At 55.7% G+C, this 25,687-nt stretch overlaps 1 protein-coding gene across 1 annotated transcript in view; it reads right to left on the bottom strand.

Moving 5' to 3' along the window:
• SND1 (staphylococcal nuclease and tudor domain containing 1) overlaps positions 1–25,687 on the bottom strand; it is a 217,137-nt gene that overhangs the window by 28,172 nt on the left and 163,278 nt on the right. The gene's annotated exons all lie outside the window — the stretch shown is intronic.

The following is a 25,687-nucleotide window of genomic DNA, read 5'->3' as shown; positions in this document are numbered from 1 at the left end:
CAAAATGTTACAAATGCAATAAAAAGGTCATTTTTTAAAGGAAAAAAAAACACAGCAGCAGCAACAGAAGGACAATTATCATAAGGGAACGAAATACTTGTATTATCAATCTGCAAAAAATCTAAACCAGCAAGAGCCTGCCCCCCCCCCCTCTCAGCGAGGGTGTGGTGGACGTGTGGCCGACCATGTGGGGGGCGACTCCTGAGGAAGTGGCGGGGCGCGAGGGTGGGGGCCCCTTGGCGTGCCGCCCCCTCCTCACCCCCGGCTGGAGGAGGAAGAGCTGCTTTGCGCCCAGGCAGGCCGCTCGCTCGCTCGGTGCCTTGCCACTGCACCACATTCCTGCGGTGGTTCTGTTTAACCCTCTGTGCGCAGGGTCCAGTGCGCAAAAACAGCTTTTTTGGGGGTGGGGGGTGGGGGGCGGGCGAGGGGAAGAGGAGAGCAGGAGGACGTGTTGTGCGGCCGCCTTGAGGACAACCTCGGAGCAGCCTCGTGCGCGATGGGTGCTCGCGTGTCGGCTACCCTGTGGGCATTTGACATATGATTGTAGAACCATGAACCAATTTTGTGCTTTTTGTTCCTTTCCCCCCTTAAGGCGGAATTGAGGGGAGGGCGAGGGCTGCTCCTCCCTCCTCCTTGTGGGGCTGGGCTCTGGCTGCGAGGGAGCTAGTCAAGGGCACATTCCTCAGCCCTCGTCCTCCTCACCCGCTTCTCAAAAGGCAACGAGGTGCCACAGGAGGGAACTGGCAAAACTAGCACCCTCTGGGCAAGGAGTGTGGTTTGGAGAATGGTGCTGCCCCCCACGTCCCCCCACCCTGCCTGCCCTCCGCCAAAAAAAAAAATCCCCCTGTCCTTTAGGAGGGGAGAGGAATGTGCGAAGGGGCCGGGCACCACCTGATTCTTCTCTGTGCCCTGGATCCCACCAGGGGCTTCCCATGACTTTGGTTGCTCATTTCAGCTGGAGATTTGATCAAAGAGGTTGCAACCTACGGGGGGGGGGGGGTGGGGGGGCACCAGAGAGGGAAACAACAACCCAAAAGCCAGAATTATCTGACTGTAACTCTGAGACAAGTGTATTTTTGTATTTTAATAATATTGTTAACGTTTTTAATAATGCAATGTCCCTAAAGGGTTATGCTGAATGCCAAGACCGAGGGGGGGGAGGGAGGGGGGAGAGGGAGAATTAAAACCACAACCGTATTTCCAAAGGTTTTGGGGACCCACAAACTGGCCTGAAAAGCTGGAATTGAGGTGGGCAATTTGGGGACGGGCAAAATGGGAAGCCTAAAAGGTTCATTTCAAAAAGAAAAAAGAAAAAAAAAGTATTTAATATTTTTAAATTGTCAAGTAACCTTTCCTGGAATTAAATAAAACCACTTCCAAGTGCTAGAACCAGCCACTTGCGTCCCGTCTATTACTAGAGCAGCGGCTGGGAGGGGGGGCACAGGGCCCCCTGCAGGTGTTATTGTGTCCCCTTTTAAGGGGAGATGGGGCAGGACCCCAAATTAAGGACATCACCCCCCTCCCCCCCGGCACCCATCCAATGAGCAACTGAGCCCCTCTGTGTCACTGTGGGGTTGTGGAGGGGTTTATTGTGCAGGAGCAGCAGAGGCTGCCTTGGTTCAACTGAGAGCTTGTGGGGAGTTTGGACGGGAGACGGGGAGAGGGGCTCTTGCTGAGGCCAGGACAAGCCCCCAAATTCTATGAAGGGTTTCAGTTGCCCGGCTGTGAGCATCCAAACCCCACCAGCAGCCCATTGTGAAGGCACCCCTGCTCGCCTCTTAGGCCAAAGCCTGCTCTCCAGCAACCTCCACAACAAAAGGGATGGGGGGGCTGCACTGGAGCACCCCCCCCCATCCCTGCCGGGTGGCTCCCAAGGTAGGCCAGTGCAGGCCGCCACTTGCAGCAGCGACTGGGAAGGGGGCTTGCAGAGCTAGCAAAGAGCAGCAACGCCGGGAGGAAGGAAGGGGGGGTGTCTTTGGCCCAGGGGGTGATGCAAGGACAGGGTGCCCTAGAAGGTGACCCAGGGACAGGTGTGGAAGGGGGGCCGTGCGCTCTCCTATTCAGAGAGCCGTGGGAACAGAGGCCCCCTCCCAAACGGCACTGCAAATGGCTCCCTTTCTGAATGACACCCATTCAGAGATGAACCTTCTGCTGGGACTCCGTAAAAGCCCTCCCCGTTTAAGAGCGTGGAGCAAAGCACCCCCCACAAATGAAGAGGTTCTGTCACGGGGCTCCCAGTTTAAAATCTCAGTTTGCCATTCAGCAGGAGAGTGAGTGGCTGGGCAGGGCAGCCTCCCGAGAAGAAAGCAGTGCCAGGGAAAATGCCCTACAGAGAAGCCCTCCCCCCCCCCCCGGTATTAGAAGCTGCCCTCCCCCAGCTGAAGGGGCAAAGCCCCCCTCGCCTGGCTCTGCTGGCCCAGGCCCGGCCACAGCTGAAGGGCCACCCCATGCTCCATCAGGGACGGCGTCAGGACAGCCTAGCAGCACCCCTGTGCCTTGGGGTCTGCTTTCGTGATGGAGCTGGAGGGTGGGTGGGGGTTATATACAAAACCCAGCGGCTCTCCCACCCCCTGCTCAGACTCCTCTGGAGGTGGGACACAGGCAGGGGGTCTGCTGCCGCCCCTGCCCTCCTCCTCTTTGCAGCGCCATGGAATAATTAAGCGCTGCGCCAGTTGTTGCCCCCCCTCCCCCCCTGCCAAACAGGGTCACTCGCTCGCTCGCGGGAGCTGGAGGCCAGAGGAGCTCTCCGTCCCGAGGAGCAGAACCGAGCTCCTTTGTGGGGCTTGCTCTCTGGCGCACCCCGTTCCCTGCCAGCCAAGGTGCGAGGCAACTCGATCGGACTCTGGAGAGCTGGGAGCCTTTCTATGAAAACATATGTCTGATTTTATCTGTAGTGGCCGGCTTTTATCGCTGGCAACCATCGGCTAATGAAACCCGGCTCGGTGCTTGCTTGCTCCGATCGGGGCTGCAGCTCAGCCACAAACCTCGGGGCTCTCGCTCCCTGCTCCCCCCCACCCCTCCCCCTCCGCCACGTGCCACCCCCTCCCCTTAATCTCCTGGAACCATTTAATATGCATGGCAAGAGAAGAAGGACAAGGCCACAATGGTAGCGGCAGCGGCAGCAATTGGACTGCAGTGCTTAGATTTTAATTTTGCCTTCATATTAAAAGCAAATAACTCAGCCAATTGTGGGACTAAAAAGGGGGGGGGGAGGTGGCGAAACCCACAGAAAGCCAAGGTCGTTTTTTCCCTGCCTTTTCAAAGTTGACTCTGTGGCTGACAGTCGGTGCTTGAAGTTAGGATGGGGGGGGGAGCCCCATTGGCTGCCCAGAAAGTGTTGCTCCGTGGAGGCCTGGCCCTTGCCACCTGTCAGGGCTGCAGCTGGGAGGAGCAAGGCAAGATATGGGGCAGGGAGAGGCTTCAAAGGGGTGGGCCGCTTGGGGGGGAAGCAAGGGGGAGCCCCTTGCAGGGGGCGTCTTGTGACGTGGGCTCACAGAGCTTCCTGCCCACAGCGGAGAGGCAAGGCAGGCACTTCAGAGGGCCTTTGTCCAGGAGCCACGCTGGGCCCAAAGGCCTTCTGTCTGACCCAGAGGAGGACTGTGAGGGTAAGGGCAAGAGGAAGCCCAGTGGAGATGGGTGGCACAATGCCATCGCAGAGGTGGGAAATTGCGGGCAGCCTACAGGTCCCACCCGTCTTGCTGGAGGGACAGCCCCTTCCTCCTCCCCATCCCAATTAATTATGACATTTCCATATTGTGCCTCGACCAAGCCGAGCGGTTCGCAATTCCAAAGCAAAACACGGCGATAAAAATCTCAAAATTGTACACCGAAATCATCAGTAATTATTATAATCCGCGATTCCTAAAGCAGTAAAGCAAACGAGGCCAGGGCAAAACTAGTTGCGCTCCGGATTAACACCTGAAATGTTCAAACAGGCAATTAGTCCAGAGCAGAAATGGCAGGAGCGTCGTTCCGGGGTTGTGTGTCCCCCTCCTACGCAATCTGATCCCCATTCCTGACAAAACCTGATCCACAGGGAGGGAGCCCCCCCAAGGGAATCCCTCCAGACCCAGCTCTAGATTGGGGGAGCCGGGGGGGCACAAGCACCCCAACCTCTAAAGGCCACTCAAGGCGGCCACACAGAGTGTGGAAGGCGAAGACAGCATTTTAGCCCCTTGCCCCATTCTCTGTGATGCTCGACCGCAGAGCATGTCCCCCCTTCTCCCCCCTTGAAATCACCATTCTCTGCCCAAGAGAGAGGCCTCCCCTCTGCATGTTCCCTTCCCTCCCTCTATACCTCCGCTGGGTGCCTGTATCTTTTAGGCACCGGGCAAACTCCCTTTTATCCACACGTGTAATATACCTAGAAGCTTAGACCTGATGTGTCGATATCTGTTTCATGGCGCTGTTTGGGCTGGGTTCCATATGAAAATTAAAAATGCCCAAATGCCCACCTGTCCCTGGAGGCCTGACCTCCTGACGAAAGAGCCAAATGCCTGTTTGGGAACAGAGAGAGTGGACTGGAGCGAAGGAATATAGCGGGGCTCCCCCCCTCCTTTTAAAATTATCTGAGTTTCAGGGCACCCATGTGCTGAGTGGTGTGCTGCCGCCCCCCCCCCCCCGATCACACTGCTTCACAGCAACTGAGCACTTAAAAACTAGGAGATCCCCAGGGACTGTCGGCCTACCTATCAGGGATGTTTGAGTTGGGATTCCTGGGCTAAATGACCCTCAAGGTTCCTTCCACCTCCAAAATTCTGTGATTCTATCTGGGAGGCTTCTGGGTTGCCAGTCTCTGAAGCCAGCATCTCTTGTCAAGGGGTGGGCATGGCAGAGGGCAGAAACGGAAGCCTGCTGCGACCATTTCTGACAGAGGTTGTAACAGCGACAGCTTACAGCCTCCACTGCCGGTCCCCATCAACACTGGCAAAGAGGGCAGCCCTTCCATGACCCACTAGGAAGAAAGCCTTAGTTTGCAACAGAAGCAGGACGGAGACTCCAGCTGATGCAGCAAACAGGCGACTTTATCATCGGTGGCCAAGCCATTTGCAGCCTCTCCCACTGTGCTTCTGGTCCCCGTGGAAAGAAAGGTCATGCGAGGTCAAGGCCAATGTTCCCAGCACTCGTTTCCGAGCACAATTCAAAGTGTTGCTGACCTTGAAAGCCCTAAACCTGGCCCTGTATACCTGAAGGAGCGTCTCCACCCCCATCGTCCAGCCCGCACACTGAGCTGCGAGGGCCTTCTGGCGGTTCCCTCCCTGCGAGAAGTGAGGTTGCAGGGAACCAGGCAGAGGGCCTTCTCGGTGGTGGCGCCCGCCCTGTAGAACGCCCAGATGTCAAAGAGATAAACAACTATCTGACATTTAGAAGACACCCGAAGGCAGCCCTGTTTAGGGAAGCTTTTAATGTGTGACATTTTAATGTATTTTTAATCTTTGTTGGAAGTCGCCCAGAGTGGCTGGGGAAACCCAGCCAGTGGGTGGGGTATAAATAAATTAATAGTATTATTGCCCTGCTGGATCTGGCCCATCACCCAGGTAGTCCACTGTCCCAAATGGCCATGCGAAGCCCACAAGCAGAAGCTGAGAACAACAACCAGCTCCCCTCTTGAAGTTTCCAGCAGCTGGTATTGAAAAGTGTACTACTACTACTACTACTACTACTACTAATAATAATAATAATAATAATTTTATTATTTATACCAGGGGCCAGCAAACTTTTTCAGCAGGGGGCCGGTCCACTCTCCCCTCAGACCATGTGGGGGGGCCGACGGACAATATTTTGAAAAAAAATACTGAACGAATTCCTATGCCCCACAAATAAGCCAGAGATGCATTTTAAATAAAAGGACACATTTTATTCATGTAAAAGCACATTGATTCTCGGACTGCCCGCGGGTTGGATTTAGAAGGCGAATGGCTGGATCCAGCCCGGGGCCTTAGTTTGCCTACCCATGATCTATACACTGCCCACCGGGGTATACTTCTGACCAGAGCAGAGCCCTCCTGGCTAGTAGCCACTGATAGCCCTCCATGAATGTGTCCCATCGTCTTTCAGAGCCACTCCAGTTGGTGACCAGCCCTGCCTCCCCAGGGAGCGAGTTCCATAGTTCCAACTCTGCGCTGTGTGGAGGGGTCCTTCCTTCTGCCTTTCCTGTGTCTCCCAACATCCAGCTTCACGCCCACGAGTTCTAGTGTAGTGAGAAAGGAAGGGCAGCTTCTCTATCCCCTTTCTCCACACCGGTCGTGACACTGGGGCTACGTCGGCATCTAGCGACCGGCTGCAACCCCAAGTTCTTGCTCCTGCTCTGTCACTGCCAGCTCAGGCCCCAGGAAGGGAAATGGGAAGTTAAGATTCACTCGGTTTGGAGAGGACCTCACACTCTCTTGTTGTATTAACAGCTCTGAACAATTTTATCGCCTCCCTGTTCACTCCTGGGACGCAGGTGGCGCCGTGGGTTAAACCACTGAGCCTAGGGCTTGCCGATCAGAAGGTTGGCGGTTCGAATCCCCAAGACGGGGTGAGCTCCCGTTGCTCGGTCCATGCTTCTGCCCACCTAGCAGTTCGAAAGTGCGTCAAAGTGTGAGTAGATCAATAGGTCCTGCTCCCGTGGGAAGGTAAATGGCGTTTCTGTGCGCTGCTCTGGCTTAGTAATGCTGGCTGCATGACACGGAAGCTATACGCCGGCTCCCTCGGCCAATAAAGCAAGATGAGCGCCGCAACCCCAGAGTCATTCGCGACTGGACCTAATAGTCAGGGGTCCCTTTACCCTTACTGCTCACTCCTAACCCTAGATCAGGTATGAGCAAGTTAAAAAGCCCAGGTTCCCCACACCCCTCCCTTTGGAGAAATGTCCTTTTATTCCTCCTCTCTGCTTCCTGTCACCTAAACAGTTCCTGATCCACAAAAGGACCTCCCGTCTTATTACTCAGGAGCCTGAAGGTCCCTCCTGGGGCTCTTAAGGTAGAAGAGTCACCCACAGCTTCCCCCCCCCCCGGGGCTCTTTTCCTTTTCCCTTGGCCAGCAGGCCACCTTGCTGCAAAGGGTTTTCTGGGTTTGGAGCAACATCAATAGGCCTTTAGAGCACAAGCGAAGAGGCAAAGAGGGAGAGGCAGATTCCAGCCACCTCAGGAGCTTATAGAAAGGATGCGGGAGGAGGAACAGGTGTGGAAAGTACGAAATGGTGGGTCTGGAGAGGGATCTGACGGGAGAAGGAGAGGGAGAAAGGTCCTGAGAAGATCAGTTATGGGATGGAGAGAAGGAAGGAAGGAAGGAAGGAAGGAAGGGAAGAGGAGCCCTGGAAGTCAGGTGCTTCACATGCAGAGAAATTTCTCTCGCCGCACCTGACCCAGCAGCCTGGCCGTGCCTTTTGTGCAGAGAACAGGGGCCTCCTCCCTTGGTCCTCTTCACATTGTTCTGTCCTCCCCTCGCCCCTCGGCGCTTCGCTCTTCTCAACTAATGCTTGTTTGTCAGCTTTGGGGCTGGAAGAGCAGTTTGCACCATCGCCAGGAGACCGCGAGAGAGTCGCTGGGCTGGGAGGCGAAGGCATGGGCCCTGGCAGGTGAAGGAGAGGACGGCCTGGAAGGCTGGCATCGGGGAAGGAGGGTCGGCAAGGCAGGAGAGCCCCACCTGCAACTACCTGAAGGGTTGGAATGAGATGGAGCCAAGGTGTTTTCTCTTCCTCCAGACCACAGGAGGTTCAAATTTCAGGGAAAAGGGATTCAGAATAAAGAATGGTGAGGGCTTTGGCGGTACAAGCCCTCTCCTCTCGACTCGTCTAAAAGAAATATGGCAAAGGAGGGCCAAGTAAGGGGAGGGCAGAGAGCGAGGGTGCAGGCAAGGGAGTTGGCGGAGGGAGGGAAGGAACATACTTTTTGCACACAGTTAAGTAATTTATTTATGCACCATTCTGCTGCCCATAGGGCACTTGGAGCAGTTTCACAACATAAAGAAAGAAAATGCACACGTTGGAAACCCTCCCATAAATAAACTAAAAAACAGCCATTTAAAATGAATACAAAGGCTGGTGGCGGCGAAGCTTTAAATGTTAAAGAACAGTTGGAAGATAAAAGTGGTCAGCCGACAGTGGGAAAAGGCCAGAGAGGGAACCTAGACATCTCTACAGAGAAGGGCATATGGAGCCACCATTAAAAAGGCCCCGTCCTTCACACTGATGCGCCTGACCGCCTGAGAGGATGGCACAGAGAGCAAGACCTCTGGAGCTGATCTGAAGGCACAGGCAAGTCCATATGGGAAGAGATCGTCTTTAAAGGAAGCAGGCGCTGGGTGGGGAGCCTTCGGCCTGGCAGGGGTCCCAACTTGGTCCCCAATGCCTTTCCTCACAAGCCCTGCCCACCTGCCCCACACCTGATGCGACATGAGTTGTGGGGCAGAACCCACACGGCTACTAAGGAACCAACGAGAGATTAGCGAGCACTAAATAGCTCCATTTAGCCGTGGCTTCAATGCAAAGCTTTTCCTGCTCCTGGAGCAAGGTGCACAGCCACTGGTCACCAGCTCTTAGGAAAGCTGTTTTCGCAGCCCACCTATCAGCCATTGTCAGGCTTTCCCACCCACCTGTCAGAGCTGGCCTGAGGGTGCGGGGAAGAGATAAAGATCTGTCCCTGTGGGGCAAAGTGGGGCTTCCCACCCATGGCTTGGGGCTCTAAAGACGGAGGCCAGCCGTTTAAACTGAGCCGGGGGGGGGGGGAAGCAGCCAAGGTAACAGAACTACATGCTCTGATCGAGGGGTGCAGATGGAAGTCTGGCTGCTGCATTTGGGGGGGGGGGTCGATTTCCAAGCTGTTTTTAAAGGCAGCCCCTCCTAGAGAGCATGGCAGAAGCCTAGCCCAGGAGGACTGAAAACAGAGATGAATTTAGGCAGAGGCCTTGACTGTCTTCACTGGCGTAGGGCGCTCTTGGCCACCTCCTAGGCACATGGGGGGATAGCGATGGGTTGAAGAAGGCACCCTACTTGCTCCTTCAGGGGGAAGGAAACCCCACCTCCTTCAGGCTGCCAGGGTTCCTGACCCACACTACCTCCACCCCTCTGAGGTTCTCCACCCCCTGCTCTTGCACTGACCCCGACTGAACGTTTCCGCTGTTCCCCTGGGGCCAGAAGGGCTGCATGCGGACGATCCCTTAGGCCAGATGTGAGGTTTGGAGCTTACAGGGTACACGTCTTTCGCGTTTTTGGTTCTCAAGCGATGGTCTCTGTATCACGCCCAAGCGCAAGGAAGGTGGTCCCAAGGTGCAGACCTTTGGAGCTTACAGGGTAATAAGCTCAAGAGGTGCGTACCGCCCACAGGGAATACATTTCATGCAACAGAGAAGCTCGGCGGAAGCGCTGCTGGACGCCATTGCTGTTTGCAGTGCTGCAACGTTTTGAGGCTTTCCCAGCCCCAAACCCTAAGACCAGACTCCCAAGGGGTCTCACATAGGGCTTTCCTGCAGCCGCTCAAAAGCACAGGAAGCAAGATGGAGCCTGGTGGCCCTCCCCTGGCCTTGGAGCGGAGCCCCAACCTCTCGGTACCACCGGCGGGGAAGTTGCACGGAGCCAGCAAGCCTGACGGGAACCACTCAGAGGGAGGGCAAGGCAGACCCAGGGTAACCTGGTTAGGAGGAGGAACTGTGGGCTTGCTAACACCAAAGCATCAGGAGGCAGACTGGGGCAGCGCCATTACTAGAAGAAGTTGTCCCTGCTGGGGCGCCTTGCCATTTCTCCGCCTGTGCATCACCTGCAGCCTCCTGCCCTTCCCCTTTGCTTCAGCCTCAAAGCGATGCAGGCTAAGCGTTTGGGGGAGATGGAGATGGGCTCTCCACTCCTTCTTGGTCATCAAATGTCACTCACAGTGTTTTTTTGGGGAAAGTATAGCCCGCTGTGATGGGATGTGGGTGGCGCTGTGGTCTAAACCACAGAGCCTAGGGCTTGCTGATCAGAAGGTCAGTGGTTTGAATCCCCGCGATGGGGTGAGCTCCTGTTGCTCGGTCCCTGCTCCTACCAAGCTAGCAGTCTGAAAGCACATCAAAGTGCAAGTAGATAAATAGGTACCGCTCTGGCAGGAAGGTAAACGGCGTTTTTGTTCACTGCTCTGGTTCGCCAGAAGCGGCTTAGTCATGCTGGTCACATGACCCGGAAGCTGTACGCCGGCTCCCTCGGCCAATAAAGCAAGATGAGCGCCGCAACCCCAGAGTCGTCCGCGACTGGACCTAATGGTCAGGGGTCCCTTTACCTTTACTTTTTATAACCTGCTGTTCTTAGGACTGCCTGCCCTTCGCCAGAAAGTCCTGAGGTGGGTTCCACTGATATAAAAGACAGCATTGAAAACAGTTTGAAGCAGCTTCCAATTAAAGTGGGTCATATACATCCTGGCTGGCAGGGATGGGATGGAGGAGAGGAGAGGGGCCGACTTTCCCTCAAAGCTCCCCACATGATGGCAGTGAGAGAAGGGGGCCTTGCCAAGCCGGGAGTCAATGCCGACACACAGCGGAAGCCAGGACTCCAGGAGCGCAGCACTGTTGCTCCTTCTCCAGTCAAGGCATTCTGATGCAGCAGGGACAAAAACCAGCCCATGCCAGGCCTCTGCCGCTTCTGGATCTGCCTGAGCCACAGAGGGCTGGATTCTTCCTCCAACGAGAGAGAAGAGCTAAAGGCGGCCTAGGGAGACGGTGGACTCTCCTTCCTTGGAGGCTTTTAAGCAGAGGTTGGAGGTCTCTGCCGTGGATGCTTGAGCTGAGATTCCTGCATTGCAGGGGGTTGGACTAGATGACCCTTGGAACCCTTCCCACTCTAAGACCCTCTGCTTTGATGGGAGGGGGCACCCTGGACTGGTGGGGAAAGAGAGACTTCTCAACTTCCCCAAGGTGGTCTTCAGCCTGAGCCATTCCTGCCTGGCCCGGACACGGCTAGGAGGCAGTTGTTCTTTTGGGGGCAGAGTACCCGAGGCAGGTGCTGTCCTCCCTTTGCAAGGCTAAGGAGAAATGGACAGGCTCTGCTTGCCTGGGGCTTCCAGCCCTCAAGGGAGCCCAAAGCAGGGCCCTCTCTTTCCCCTGCAGCAAGACTCACTCCGAGCCAAAAACCAGACCTTCTCAGATTTTGACTTGGAAGCAAAGAACGGCCATGCAGCCTGAGTGAGACCGAGGGGCCGGGAGAACAAGCGTCCCCCCTTCTAACAACTCTCTTTTTGAACTTATCAATTTTGTTGCCATGGTACCAACCAAAGAGCAGCCTTTTGAAACAAAAGCTGCTCAGTTCAACGGGTCCAAGTGACGCGAGTCGCACTGGATGGAGCCATTCACACAACTGCCGCAGGCCACAAAAACTGCCGGCCTCTGCCTCCTCCTGGAGGCTGTAGCTTCTTGAGCACAAGGTGGAGAAAAGTAGGAAGGCCTCCGAGAAAGCCTGGCTTCGTGGCAAGTGGGGACTCCCAGGGATCGGGGCCTGTGCATTTTAACTCCTTCCTAAACACTCTGGAGTTCAGGGTGAGCTCTGAGGCCGCCAAGGGAGCGGATTATATCAAATTGTTCAGGGTGGTTGAAACAAAAAGGGATTTCCATGAGCTCCGAAAGGATCCCTCCAAACTGGAATGAACGCGCTGCCAGGACAGAGAAGGCAGGCCTAACAAGGCCAAAGGCAGCGGAGGTCAAACGATGAAGATGTTTTGTGGGATCTAGTAAATCCTGCAGAGACAGGCGTATGTGAAATAGCACGGCACCTCAGGGCTCTTGGGCCAAATTCAATTATTCTCCTGCAAGGACACAAAATGGCGACCCTCGGTCTACTCAAAAGAAGGGAAATCTCCAAGCTGCCAGCCACAGGCTCCCTTGTGCTCACCTGGGCGGATCTGAACATTTCTCCCTCCCCAACCAGCAGCTAGAAAGGGCGAGGATGAAGAAACAAGCAGGGAGGCAGAAAAACGGATTTCCTCCTTTGGAGGTTCTTAAGCAGAGGTTGGAGGGCCACCTGCCAGGGATGGTTAGTTGAGAGTCCTGCATTGCAGGGGGTTGGACTAGAGGACCCCCGGGGTCCCCTCCAACGGAGCAATTCTATGAAAGAGGAGAAAAATGGAGGGGAAATGCTAGACCAAGGAAGCTGAATGTTGGGAGACTCAACTATGAAATCCGGGAGGCAGAGATGGTCACCACCGTGGATGTTTTTAAAAGAGGAGGAGAGGGCTCTGTGGGCTTCCTAGCCTCAATGGCTATGCTCTGTCTTCCTGGTTGGAGGCCACCTGCTTCGGCATGCTAGTTGCCGGAAACGACCAGAGGGCAGAGGGCTGCTTGTGGGCTCCCCAGGGGCGTCTGGCTGACCACTGACAAGGTGAGCCATTGGGCTGCTCCAGCTGTAGGGCTCTTCTGACAATCATGGCCTCAGGCTGGCAATTCCCTGGTGCCTGCAAAACCCCAAACAATTCCTGGGTGCCCATTTGCAGTCATGGAGAAGACCCATGATCTAAAGAAGTGTGCATGCACCCGGAAGCTTGTATCACTAACAAACTTAGTTGGTCTCTAAGGTGCTACTGGAAGGAATTTTTTAAATTATTATTTTCTTTCAGAAAAGACCCGTGTGTGACCCGGAACTCCACCCACTCCCACGGTATCGCTCCAAGAGGGCTAGCAATAAACCCACCCTATTCATTACTTCCATAGCCCTGTCGACGTAACACAGCACTTTAATTAGTAGCAATATAAATATTAATACGCGGATGCTAACTAACTGACTGTTTCACATGCTAGCTGCTAAAAGACCAAGCCTCTAAGTAATGAGCTTGCACATTTCTCTTTCAAAACAGACTACAGTGCTAATGAGTTACTAATTAGTGCCAGGCCCCCTTCGCTCCCCAGAATGCTGCAAGGGCTCCTTTGCCCGACTCCTTTGCCACAGAGCAGGCCCAGGACGGGAGAGAGCCAGAGCCCCTGGCAGGCCCAGCTAGGAAATGGGGTCCACAGACTCACAGAATGGTCAAGTTAGAAGGCACCCAAGCGGTCATTTAGTCCAGCCCCCTGCAATGCAGGAACTGCAGCTGAACGGGAGGAGGACTGTCCACAAAAGCACCGGTAGGTTGGCAAAGGCGGGCAGGATGCCGGAGCGCAGCAGAACTAGGACAGCAGAGATGGACAAAGGAGGCCAGCCTCCCCCCCCCCCCCCCTAATTTAAAACAAGAACCAGGCATGTTTGTTTCCAAGCCAGCCTTCCTTCAGGTGGGAGAGGCAGAGGAAGCTGGCAAGACCTCCCCCCGCAGCTGGCATACCTGCCGCTTGCCATCCTGGCAACTCCCTGGATCCCACTCTCTGTCACAGAACATCTGCTGCAAAAGAGGCTTGACTTAGTCCTGGGTCTGAGAACATCCTCAAACCTTGGCCCGGACCTCTTGGCTTCCCAGAACGTGTGGGGTGGCAAATGAATGGCAGCTGCTTGGCCATCTTGCTGAAGCCACAGCAGGGCTTGGAGGGGGAATGCCAGTGCCGGGCGGCGGTGGTTCAGCGGCTTCCGCCCCCCCCTCCCACCCAGCCGAAGGATGCCAAGTCAGCATCCACCGGCATTTGCATAATAGACACCAGAGGCAGAGCCTGACATTTCTTGGCACATGATCGGGATGAAATTGGGAAGGGAGGCTCTGAACAGATCTCCAGAGATCCCAGGGGGAACCGCTGGAGCCAGAGGTGGGCTCCCTCCCAGGGACTCTCAGCCCGACCAGCCGCTACGAGTGTAGCAGGACCCAAGCAAGACCAGGCAGGTGGAGAGCTGCCACCCCCAATATCCTAACAGACCAGCAGCCGCTCTCCAGGGAAGGAGGGAAGAGATGGAGGGAGGGAAGGAGGAAGGAGGGAGAGAGAGAGAGAGAGGCTGCCCCCTGACTCAACATGGGACCCTTTGCATTCCAAGGAAGGGCTCTGCCCCAGAGTTACAGCCTCTCTGGGGCAGGCAGGGCTGGCCACGCTCCTCCCCACTCCCAGCGTGTGTCAGTAGAACCCCAGGCTCTGCTCCTGAGAAAGAAGGCAGCCCTTTTTGAGAGCACCAGCAGAGCACACAGGTGAGGCATTTTGGCAGTCCAGGGGGACGCAGGTGTGCATGGGCAAAGGCAGCTCCTTTCGGCAAGCGGGTTCCCAGAAAGGTTCATGTGCCGGCCCCGAGGCAGGATCCTGCTTCAGTTGCCTTCACTGCTGTGGCAGACACCCCTGCCATGCCCCATTCCTGGGCTTGGGCCCTCTTGAAAGAAAGGAACGGCAAGCTGTGTCTCGCCTGCCATTCCACTTGCCTGCAGCTAGAAGACCCTTTGGCCCCAACAGGAGGCTTCTTTGTGGGGCCACACCGCATGACAGCAGCCCCAGGGAGGCCCACAGCGCCATGCACGGTGCCCATCTCAGTTCCCTCTCAATGCATGGCCCTTGTGGCCCTGCCGGCTGCCAAGGGTGGCTTCTGAGAGCGCGTGCGGGGGGGGGGTGATCAGGGATCCCGGTGGGCAGAGAGGCTTCAGGAAAAGGCTGAGCCTTTAATAGTTCTCTCCGTGACTGGCAGAAGCAGAGGGCATTATGCAAAATAAGCAATATGTGCAAATCTGCCCCATTTGCATAAACTATACAGGTCAAAAATTCCAGCTTGTGTTAGCACAGAAACTGGGCTATTGCTTGAGGAGGCACTTTTCAGAGGCCGAAGACAGAGCCAAATTTGCCTTGTCCTTTTTTACCTTTTCAAATGGACAATGGGGGCGGCAGGGGGGGGCAGAGGTGCAGCCCCGCAAGACAGTTAAGTGGGCTCTTAAACGGGCCCTCTGCAAATAAGCGCTGAAGGGAGGAAAGCAGGCCCCCAATTTGCAGGGTCTGTGCAGCCACGGGCCCTGGCAATGTACAGCTGCTGCTTCACAGCTGCCTTTATGAGGGGCCAGGGCTCAGGAGGGAGAGCAGCACCCACCTCCCCTCGGTTCCTGATCCGATCTCGGCGGAGGGCGCTGAGCCTGTTCCCCTCCTTCCTGCCCCCACCCCACCAGTGCCTGTGCGGAGTTAGTCACAGGCATGCCTGTCGTTTTACCTGCTGAGTGAGTCAGCTGCCAGAGCCGGGAGAAAATGTTTTAAAGTAAAATTCCAGCTCCTCCCCTCCGCCCCCCAGGCTAAGGAAATGAGAAGAAGCTTTGGAGCTCCAAGCGATCATCCCTCCTCCTCTCAGCACCCATTGCCTGTCCGGCAGGGTGGGTGCTTGGCCTACGAATGGGGGGCTCAGCAGCATAAACCAGGTGGCACTGGAAAATGTGGGTGAGGAGTCCAAAGCAGGGGCCGCTCCCCCACCCCTTAAGCCCACCAGAAATTGGCCCCTCTTGCTTCTGCAGGCAGGACTTTGTTTTAGCCTTCATCCTGCCCATGCCAGTCTCGGTGGCCAGAGAGAGGGGCCCTTGCCACGCTGTGGTCTCACTTCAGCCGGGGCGGGCAGAGATAGGAGAGGAGGAGGGACCTGAAGGAAGGCAGTTGGGGGGCATTGCCTTCCTTCTGCACCCCCTCCCGGATCCCCACTGCTCTCCCACCCAAGGGTGCTGCACAGCTGCCCTTCGAGGTTTTGACTGGGTGGTGTAGAGGCAAGAGGAGAAGGGAGCCTTCTGGGCTCCCCAGGGCTAAAGCGCAGCATGTGGGGTGGGGGCCCTTGGCTAGCTGGGCTCAGAGAAGCACAAGGAAAACTTCATTAGTGCTTGCTGTTTGCATTCTCTCTTGCCACAACAGCAGCAGCAGCTGGACTCCAACGTTTGTGTGTGTGTGTGTGTGTGGTGTTGTTAGATATATTTATATATATAATCTCACAACCACCACCTCCTAAGGCACAGAGCTGCCACAGATGCTGATGAAAGGGGAAGGGTCAGGAGGCAGGAAATGCTCGGAGGGCACACCCCTGCTCAACCCCCCCCCACAGCGCTTGGGGCGTGGGGAGGGCTCTCCTTTGCTCTTGAAAAGTCCAACCAGAGAGAGATAACTCACCCCCCAGTGGAGACGCATAGGGCCTTGGGGGCGGCAGGGGGCAGAGCGACGAAAACAACGTGAAATGAAGCAAGCTCCCCCTCGCAGCTGAACTCGCTGCTGCTTTTTGCTGATGAAGACTTAGCTGAGCTCCGGTGAAACGTCAGGAGACGTTGGGATCAAAACAAGGCAGAGATTCCCTGGAGATGGGAGTGGCAGCCGGGAGCTTCTCCAGCAGCTGACCTTCAGGGCTCAGGCACAACGCCCACCCCACCCCCCAGCTGCCGGGGTCCAGGTCTCATCCCACTGCAGTCCTGCTTCCCCAAGGCTCCCAGCTCACCACCTTGTCTCAGCCGGGTGCCCCAACAGGAAGCCTGCAAGCCGGAGGGGATCCTTCCGGGTTCTGATCCTGCTGGAAACACACTGCCTCTTTCTCTGCAGGAAAGCAGCCTTTCCTTGGGATCCAGCACCTGCTGGGGCAGCCAAGCGCAGGCACTGAAGGAGACCGAGAACAGGGCCAACTCAGAGCCGAGGGAAGGTGCAGGGAGAAGCTGCTTAGGAAGAGAACCGTCACGCGAGGAAAGGGGGCCGCTCCCTGGAGGCGCGCAGGAAGAGAGAGCAGAAAGGGCAAATAACAGAGTGGCCCCAAGGCTTCCAGACCGGCAAGAGACCTGGGCCACTGAAGCAGATCTGGGCCCTGGCGATCTGGGCCCTCCTGCTCCAGTGGATCACAAGTGGAACATCGGCTCACCGTGCAATGCAGAGGCAAAAAAAGCTAAGAACGCCCCAGTGCCCAGGGCAGCAAGAAGAATGGTGCCACTCTGCTCTGGGGCAGGCCATGGCATTTTAGGAAGGATCATGTGTGTTATCCAGAGCAGGTGGGCCAGGGGGGCGGCGAGGGGTCCTATGGGGCCCAGTTGAAAGAGGTGGGCAAGTTTAGAGAAGGGTCAGGAGGAACACGAGAGGGCTCTTTAAACATCCCCAGGGCTGGCAGTCCGCCTGTCCGTCTTGCGGGGGGTGGACCAGGCTGGTGGCCAGGGATCAGGGCTGCAGCTAAACGGGAGGGGGAAGTTTCCGGCGCCCAGAGCTGCCGGAAAGTGGGACAGGCTGAGCTGGGGGCAACAGCAGAGGCACCTTCTTCCCTGGGGCTGGACAGACACCTGACAGGGACCCAGCAGTCACATCCTGCATTGCAGATTCTGCCTTGAGAAGTGGTGGCTGGGTGAGCTCCCGGATCCCTTCCAATTCCACAGACATCTGTCAGGCCCCAACCTGGACAAAGAGGGATCCTGTCCCTCGACCCTGCCTTGCCCTGCATCAGGTTTGGTCCAGCTGAATTAGAGGTGGAGCGCAATGGCGTGGGACTCAAAATTGGCCTCCCCTTTCTCATTCAACACTCGGGCAGCGTGTGTGTGCAAGTTGTACTTTCCTGCCCATGACTAGAACAGTGACTATATGCTGCCCCCCATGCCAGTTGCGGGGGGGGGGCAGACCACTGCTGGGCCCTTGGATATCCGAGGTCTCCCCCTGCCCTCAACCTTCTCAACAGAGGCCAAGCTCTGCCTGGAGAATTGCTCCTGCCGGGACCACAGCTGTGGCACAAAAAGCCTCCCCCCCCCAGTCCATTTCAGGACACCCTCCAGTGCCAAATGTTGCCGCCCGGGGGACTGGGGGGGGGGGGGAAAGGGGGGGGGAACCCCAATTGGGGAAACAGGAGAAAATGCAGAGACGGGAGTCCAGGCTCAGAATGCAGGGCTTGGACTGTTCCAACGAGGGCTTGTAGTTTAAAATGTAAGGGCAGAAGAAGAGCCTGGCTGGATCAGGCCCAGCCAGTCCAGCATCCTTTTCGCACGGTGGCCAACCAGATGCCCCAAATGGGAAACCCGCAAGCAGGACCCGAGCACAAGAGCAACTCTCCCCTCCTGCGTTTTTTCAGCAACCAGGATTCAGAAACATCGCTGCCTCTGGCTGTGGAGCCAGAGCCTATCCAACATGGTTAGCAGCCACTGACGGTCCTCTCCACTCCTTCCGTTATGCTCCTGGCACAGTGAGGAGCCGTGATTCTTCCCAAGCCGCCCTCTGCCAGTGCAGGGAGATTTGCAGGGAGAGGCCGCCCCCCCCCCAGAGCACGGGCCCCAGCCTGCTTCAGGCAATGCGAGGCAATGGTCCCGGCTGCAGAGGGAGCACCCCAAGACGTCAAGGGTGGCCAAAGAGCCACGCAAGGAGTCTCCTCCTGCTCCTGCTCCTCCTCCTCAGCACCACCTCTGCTCGCCCACGCAGATGAATCATCCCCTGCGATGCCAGCGCCACAAACAGCAAGGAGGCTGGGAAACAAAGGCTGCTGCCTCCTGCTGCTGCCGCTGCTGCGGCAGGACCCCGGCGGAAGGCAGGACGGCTGGGCCTGGGCCGAGAGTTGGTCAGCTGTGGATAAGTGATTATGTAAGAGGGAGAATGAATCCCAAGTGCCAGGGCGCCCGCCTTCCTCCTCCTCCTGTTCCCCCCAGCGCCAATCTGCGAGTGGCAGCTCCGTCAGCCAGTGAACAGAGAGAGGGGAGGGGGTCTCCCTGTGTTCCCGAGGAAAGAGCCAGAGGGAACTCTGCTTCCTGGGACACAGGCCAGGGGGGGGGGGGGGGAGGGGACACCCTCCTCTGAAATCTACCAGGCTCAACGCAGCAACCAGGGGAAAAAGGAGCAAAGCAGGCCAGGTAAGGAGGGAGTCCATCACCGCCATGTTCCAGGGAACGTGGGGCCTGGGCAGGCTCAGCAAGGAAGCTGCCAGGTGGGCACCAGGTGGCTTGGAAGGACTGGGTCCAGCTCCGTCAGGTGTGAGATCTAGTCCAGCATTCTATTCTCACAAGGCCTCTTTCACAAGCAGCAGGCACTAAAATCTGGCCACCCAGGTGTGAAGTCACCTGCCTGGGAGAGGCACAAGCAGGTCATTTGTAGGGATTTACTGTGGCTGTGAGTGATGGAGCCCCACTCCACAAGCTGAAAGTGTGTGTGGTGTGTGTGTGTGTGTGAGAGAGAGAGAGAGAGAGAGAGAGAGAATACAAGCTACCCAGATGACATTTACACACACCAACACACACTTTTAATATTAATCCTTCTCTGCGTGCGCACACACGCAGCCAGTGAGAGGGAGAAGGAAGAGAGACAGACAGACAGACAGACAGAAACGCTGAGCTCCAGCCACTAGGAGTCATTCTCAACAAGCTGCTCTCGAAATGGCTCATGCGGTGCTCCTGGGAAAGACCGGAGCTCTACTGGGGGGTGGCAGGTACCAGGAACACGCCTTGCTTGTGGGCTTCCTCCGTGAGAACAGGATACCGGACTAGATGGGCTGCTTGAGGCCGGATCCAGCAGCCAGGCTCTTCTTGCGGTCTTAACATATAACGTATGGCTCTTACGGACTGCGATAGAAAGTGGCTGGGGGGGGGCACAAACTCCTCCTGTCCCCCCTCCCCTGCCAACCCCTCTGAGCAGGCAGCGACAGACCCTAGGAAAACTCCGTGCCAAGTACTTTTGCCCACCCGGCATGCCCCCTCCCGCCAATCGGTGGAGCAAAGAGCCTACCTTCTACTCCAAACCAACAGCGGAAAAGCTGCCTAGTTTCCCCATCAAGCCCCCCCACCCCCAAACTCAGTGAAGACCCCCCCAAAAGTAGGTGAGGTTAGCCAAAACAGTCCTTTGCGCAATGCAGAGCCAAGCGGTGCCCAATCCACCCGCTTTGGGGGGGGAGCTCCTCCGCTCCCCCTCTTCAATTAACGCAGAGCATCCCTCAAACGCCAGGCGTGCACTTCTGCGCCTCAGCCAATCTCAATCTCGCAGGCGGAAAATCGACATTCCACGGAGACGCAGCGGGAGGAAAATGAGGGTGGTTCCGTTCATGCACCGTCTCCACGTGTGGGGCAGGACCTCACTGAAGAAACGGTGAGGTTAGGGGAAATGGCATTCAGCCTGGAGCAGGGGTAGGAAAACTAAGGCCGGGGGCCAGAGTGGCCAATCGCCTTCTCAATCCGGCCCGCGGATGATCCGGGAATCAGCGTGTTTTTACATGAGTAGAATGTGTCCTTTATTTAAATAAATAATAATAATAATAAATAAATAAATAATTTTATTTATACCCCACTCATCTGGCTGGGTTTCCCCAGCCACTCTGGGCGGCTTCCAGCAGAATGTAAAATACAACATATTAAACATTAAAAGCTTCCCTAAACAGGCTGCCTTCAGATGTCTTCTAAAAGTCGGATAGTTGTTTATTCCCTTGACATCTGGTGGGAGGGTTCCACAGGGTGGCCACTACCGAGAAGGCCCTCTGCCTGGTTCCCTGTAGCTTGTTTCTCGCAGTGAGGGAACCGCCAGAAGGCCCTCGGAGCTGGACCTCAGTGTCCGCCAGAACATGGGGGTGGAGATTCCTTCGGGTATCTGGGCCGAGGCCATTTAGGGCTTTGAAGGTCAGCACCAACACTTTGAATTGTGCTTGGAAACATACTGGGAGCCAATGTAGGTCTTTCAGGACTGGTGTTATATGGTCTTGGCGGTTATTTGTTATGATATCTGGGTTATTTGTGGGGCCAGCTGGTGTTTTTACATGAGTAGAATGTGTGCATTTATTAAAAATGCATCTCTGGGTTATTTGTGGGGCATAGGAATTCGTTCATGCCCCCCCCAACAAAATATAGTCCGCTGAGGGACAGTGGACCGGCCCACGCTGAAAAGGGAAGCTGGTTTCCTCCTGCTCCGGAGCTGAGGACCCAAACCAACGGCTTCAAATTACAAGGAAGGAGAGTTTGACTAAACATCTGGCACGGACTCCCTGGGAAGGCGGTGGGCTCTCGTTCATTGGAGGTTCTTAAGCAGAGGCTGGGCGGCCATCTGTCAGGGATGCTGGAGCTGAGATTCCTGCCTGGCAGAGGGTTGGACTAGAGGACCCTCGGGTGAACCGTCCGCTCGCTACAACTCTACGATTCTGACCTAGTTCCATGACAACGAGGAAGCTAAGCTGCCTCTGTGCCGAAGAGCGGTGTGGAAAGGCTCCTTCCTTCCTTCTCTCTTGGGTGGTAAGACAGTGAAGAGGACACCCCTCGAATGTCTGAATGGGGCACAAGTTTGGTGCAGGAGGGAGGACAGCAGCCTCTGCTCAGCTCGGGTCTTTCCCAGCCGGGGCTCCTACCGGCCGTGCGGAAAGAATTTCAGAGACAGGAACCTTTTATCCTATGCGGTGCAAGGTGGTAAAAGATTCTGGGAAACGATATATAATTTTTAAAATGTTCAAAATAACCTTTGTTAAAAAACAACAACAACCAGAAGCTTTTCTATCAGGAATTCTAGGTGCAAAAATACCAAGGGAGCAGAAAAGACGACAGCCGCGCAGATGCTTTTAGCCCAGAGGTGGAAGGAACACAAGGTCCCGACCAGAGAAGAATGGCAGACTAAGCTGATGGATTAGGCCAAAATGGCAAAACTGACGGGGGATCAGAAACCAGGAAGATCAAAATTTCAATAAGGAATGGGAGAAATTTATAGAGACCACTGCAAGAAGTTAAAATCGTGAGCAGGGCTTAAGTAACACTTGTAACGTAACATGGATACAACGGAGAACTTAAAAAAAGAGGATTATTATAAAATGCAGCAGAAAAGGACCAACAATGGAAGCCACGGAGGGTTGGAGGGAAGTCCAAAGATTCATGGGAATCTTCTGTTTTTGTGACTAGGATGCGGTGCGAGTGTAAATTTTAACCTGTAAAACCAAATAAATTCAAAAAAGAAAGAAAAGAATTTCAGAGACAACCCCAAAGGTGATGATGAGGAAGAAGTGGAAGCAGTTGCGGTCACTTCCTCAGACAGCAGAACTGAAGAAAGAGCAGCCCCACACCTCACCTTCCCAAACCCAGCTGCAAAACCAACTATTATACTGAAGAGGAAGAGATCTTCCGAGGGCAAGGAAAGGGCACAAAGCCACGCAGAGAAGGGCAAATTACGGGATGGAGGAAGGTCCCGGATGCTGCTGCTGCAGCTACTTTCTGGCCTCGCAGAGATCTCCTCCTCCTCCTCCTCCTCCTGCTCCCACAAGCCTTCAGCAAACTCAGGATGAAGGATGCTGCGCTTGGGGCTTTAGCCCCTCCCTCGCTGCCCAGGAGTGGGGGTGGGGAGGGCGCTTGGTCTCTGCCCAACTGACCGCGTCATCTCAGTCCAGCCCAGCCCAGCCAGGCCACCTCGCCTGTCTTTTGCTGGGTGGCAAAAGGATCTAATTCAGATGGCCGTTCGGATAATTCCCTTAGCAACTGGGTTTTTTTGGGGGGGGGTTGGCAGGTTAAGATACGCGGAGCCAGCACACTCTCAAGGAGGTGACAAGCCTATTAATGCACCGTGATGGCTGGCGAGCGAGTGCCACGGCCTCCCCCCCCCCTCCAAGGGAGAGAGAAGAGAGCTGATGGGAGTGATCCACGCCAGCTCTCCTCTGCAATTTCTCACCCGAGGGATCCCTTTTGCCCACGGCATTGGGGCAGCTCCCACTGGTGGCTTCTTCTGTGCTCTCCAGTGGAAGGAGAAAAGAGGGCCTCTAGATCGCATCTCTATGCGGAGTGTCAGTCTAGATCAGGGGTCAGCAAACTTTTGCAGCAGGGGGCCGGTCCACTGACCCTCAGACCTTGTTGGGGGCCGGACTATATTTTGAAAGAAAAAAGAAAAGAACAAATTCCTATGCCCCACAAATAACCCAGAGATGCATGTTAAATAAAAGGGCACATTCTACTCATGTAAAAACACGCTGATTCCCGGGCCGGATTTAGAAGGCATTGGGCCGGATCCGGGCCCCAGGGCCTTAGTTTGCCTACCCATGGTCTAGAGGCTCCTACCCAGCAGGGAAGCTTTTGGAGAGGGTGGCCACCAATAGCGCTTTGCTTTAAACAAATTCACGAAGGCTGTTGATGGATACAAGCCCTGAGAGCTTTCCTCTGCCTCCATGGTTGGAGGAAGCAAGTGGAGGGGGCTCAGGTCTTGCTTGCCGGCTTCCCACTGGGGCATCCGGTTGGCACCTGTGACAACCAGATGCTGGACTAGGTGGGGCGCGGGGGCCTGATCCAGCTGCAGCCAGTGTGGTGTAGTGGTTAAGAGCGGCAGACTCGTTATCTGGGGAACCGGGTTCGCGTCTCCGCTCCTCCACATGCAGCTGCTGGGTGACCTTGGGCTAGTCACACTTCTCTGAAGTCTCTCAGCCCCACTCACCTCACAGAGTGTTTGTTGGGGGGGGGAAGGGAATGGAGAATGTGAGCCGCTTTGAGACTCCTTCGGGGAGTGAAAAGCAGGATATCAAAATCCAAAAAATCCAAACTCTCATGTTCCTACGAAAAGTGCCCTGTCCACAGCACCACAATTCTTGGAGACTGCTTGCGGGTGCTGGGCGACGGAGGAGGAAGAAGCAGCCTGCCTCGCAGGCTTTCCATGAAAGTGTCAGTCATCACACAGCAGCCTGCCTGCGCTAGACGGATCTGTGCCTCCTCCACACCAACCACCACCATCAACGTACCTCTAAGGCAGAGGTGGGGAGAAAGGCCAAGCGAACATCTGTCCACCGACACACACACACACACACCCCGCTTGGACAGTCCTAAAGCACTTCCCAGGGAGGGTGGCCACCCCTCCTTGCATAGCGCCCCCCAGCAGCTGCCTCCCCAAGAACAGCTCCTTCGGCTGGCCGGAGCCAGAGGACCTTGCCTTCCCCAGTTACCTGAGCCAAGCAGTTGGTAAAGGTAAAGGGACCCCTGACCATTAGGTCCAGTCGCGGCCGACTCTGGGGTTGCGGCGCTCATCTCTCTTTACTGGTTGAGGGAGCTGGCATATAGCTTCCGGGTCATGTGGCCAGCATGACTAAGCCGCTTCTGGCGAACCAGAGCAGCGCACGGAAATGCCGTTTACCTTCCGCCGGAGCGGGACCTATTTATCTACTTGCACTTTGATGTGCTTTCAAACTGCTAGGTTGGCAGGAGCAGGACCGAGCAACAGGAGCTCACCCAGTCGCGGGGATTCAAACTGCCGACCTTCCGATCGGCAAGCCTTAGGCTCTGTGGTTTAACCCACAGCGCCACCCGCGTCCTTCTAAGCAGTTGGTGCAAGAAGCCAAACCAATTCGTGGGGGGAGAGGGGGAGTTATCCAGGCCTGTGCCCTACAAAGCATCACTTCCAAGAGCCACCCCACACCCTGGGGTAGCGCCAGCCCTCGTTGTTCAAAAGCGACATCTAGGATGGAAGCCTCCTGCGAGTCCTTAGGAGAGGCAATTAATTTATGGAAAATATGAATGGCGTTTTTGCTAAAAGCTTTTAACTCCCATGGCCCCAAGTGTCTCCAGTATCTCTGCTGCCTGAGACTTCTGGGTATAGGGCAGTATATAAATTCAATATAACAACAACAACAACGACCAGGAGTGAGACACTTAAGGGCAGGGGCCTAATAGGCTTCACACTTAAGGGCAGGGGTGTTGCCCTGACCGGGCACTGGACCACTTGGGAAGAAGCAGCTGATCCATCTGTCTCTTGCAAGCAATTGACTATTGCCTTTTGGGCTTTGTAGCTGGCAAATAGCATGGCACCCAATGCTGCCTCTGGAAGGGTAGGGGGTACTGCAGAGGGCCCCCTCCGCCCACTTTGTGCTGCTCCCTTCCAGCCAAACAGTTGCGAAATTGGCTGGAGCTCTCATTACAGCCGTCAGCCGAAGCCCGGACTGCTGGTTTCTGTCAAAATGACATGCAAGGCAAGACATGCAATTTCTGCTTTGCCAACCTCATTAGCGGCTGCCCAATCCTAAATTTTCCATGAGCTTTGTCCCCAACCCCCTTATCTGCTGGCCCTTTCCACATGTGGCAGGACAAAACCAGTGGCCCCACCCAGCACTCAGCCGAGTGCCGCATTCCCCACAGCAGCCCCACGAAGGTCTTCCCGGGGCAACAGGCGCCAAGAGGGCAGCTTATTACCATGCCATCTGCTTGACACTTTCACAGATTTTATTTTTCATTTGGGCACTCGCACTATGGTGCAAAAGCAAAATGCAATTAAAATTTCACTTTAGAAAGGTTTGCCGTTGGAAAGTCATGGGAGAAAAGTTCCACACTGGGTGACTGACGGTGGTCCATTGGCCCTTGCAGGGCGACGGGAGGCAGGGAGGCCAACAGCAGGTGGCGCCAGAGGCAACGGCAGGTAGGGCTGACTAATCCCAGTTCCGTCGTCCTCCCTGCTGAGTTTCACTGAGGCCAAGGCGCAGGCAGGCAGGGCTGCCAATCCCTGGGCTGGATGCATGGGAGAAGGAAACCGAGGTTGGCAGGGCAGTGCCCGCTCTGCCCTCACAAGCCAGCCCCCAGCCCCCCCTCATCCCTTTGGAAACGGGGTCCGGGAAGGGGGGAGTGCAGCCAGCAAAGGAGACCTGGCTGTCCGCAACCAACTCCCCAAACTGCCCACCAGCCAGATGGCAGAAGAGATCCAGCACCAGGATGCAACCGTCGGGTGACAACATCCTTTGGAATCTCACCCGGCCCCCCAGTCCCAGGGAAGGGCCGGATCCCCTTCTCAAGCGCAAGAACCGCCCAATATTTTATGACAAATGACCAGGCGCTGCCCATGATTTTTCTCCCAGTCACTTTGATCGATAAAGGGAAAAGGGTGAATTGCTATTGATTGGCCCAACACCTCCCAACGCTGGTTTTACAAATTGCAGGCAAGCAAGGGGGGTGGCAATGTGGGGGAGCGTTTTGCCCTA

The sequence above is a fragment of the Lacerta agilis genome, chromosome 10, assembly GCF_009819535.1.
Source record: "Lacerta agilis isolate rLacAgi1 chromosome 10, rLacAgi1.pri, whole genome shotgun sequence".
Taxonomy (NCBI): Eukaryota; Metazoa; Chordata; class Lepidosauria; order Squamata; family Lacertidae; genus Lacerta; species Lacerta agilis.
The sequence above is the reverse complement of the archived record's forward strand: the minus strand, read 5'-3'. Positions and strand labels throughout refer to the sequence as shown.